This window comes from Erinaceus europaeus, chromosome 7 (genome assembly GCF_950295315.1).
Source record: "Erinaceus europaeus chromosome 7, mEriEur2.1, whole genome shotgun sequence".
Lineage (NCBI taxonomy): Eukaryota > Metazoa > Chordata > Mammalia > Eulipotyphla > Erinaceidae > Erinaceus > Erinaceus europaeus.
Window position 1 is genome coordinate 103,578,282 of NC_080168.1, and position 1,000 is coordinate 103,579,281.

The 1,000-nt window shown below is 36.3% G+C and overlaps 1 non-coding gene across 1 annotated transcript; it reads left to right on the plus strand.

Moving 5' to 3' along the window:
• Positions 1–480: 480 nt before the first annotated feature.
• On the plus strand, positions 481–611 carry LOC132539696 (small nucleolar RNA SNORA17). Its single transcript, XR_009551024.1, has one exon. It is a non-coding gene; the product is annotated as a small nucleolar RNA SNORA17 (small nucleolar RNA).
• Positions 612–1,000: the final 389 nt, after the last annotated feature.

Sequence of the window (1,000 nt, forward strand, 5' to 3'; positions counted from 1 at the left end):
TAGGTGATTAAGTAATAATTCTATAAATTGCCTTTGGAATATATGTTTTATCACCAGCTGATAAGGGTTATGATCCCAGAGGAACCTCTGGTACTGTGGTATCTCTTTTTGTCTCTCTCTTTCTCTCTCTCTTTTTTTCTAACTGAATGAAAAAGTGGCCTGCACATGTGTGAAGCCCTGACACTACAAAAATATGATAGGTTATAATAGCATATGTGCATTCCTGGAAGCTGCAAGTGATGAGCTAACCAAATACTCTTCAGGAGATATAAGTAGAAATGTGTGTGGTACTTTCATAATTGACCTTCAGTTACTAAGTTTTACTAGGTTGTCCTGAATTAAAACAACAGTTACTCACTCTCTATGATTTGCAATGCAAGTGAACATAAACAAAAGCTCATACCTAGCTCATATTATGATATGCTGGTGTTTAAACTGATAATATTCACCACATATTACTTCCTTTGAAATCTAGGTTGATCTGCCCCTAGAGGCGTTACAGATGTGACTGCTGTGTCACATGTGTGTCAATAGGTGGCAGAGAGAAGAGAGGCTTGTCTATGTCCAGTGCTCTGACCTGTGAGCCACTGGGTGATTGATAGTCTGACACTCAGCACGGCGCCCCCGCGCCTGTTACTGCGTGTTTATTGGCGACCCGAATCCTGTCGTGTAAGCAAACTCTAAAATAAAAAATAAAAAAGAAAAAAGAAATCTAGGTTGAAAAGTTCTCCAGTCGAGAGCATACTATTGATATATTCTTGCATATAAAGAAAAAAATCAGAAACAGTTGATGGTTCTTAAAACTCATGCTTGAGTACAACATAGGAGATATCTATTCATAGTTCATTGACAGAAGAAATCATATATCAAGTCTAACTCAGCAGATGAGGGAGAAACTATATAGAAATATGCATTTTATAAGGAAATGTAAACTAGTTTATAATTAACTCTATAGTAAAGATTATTGATTGATGTAGAAACATGAATTCTTTTTCAGCTT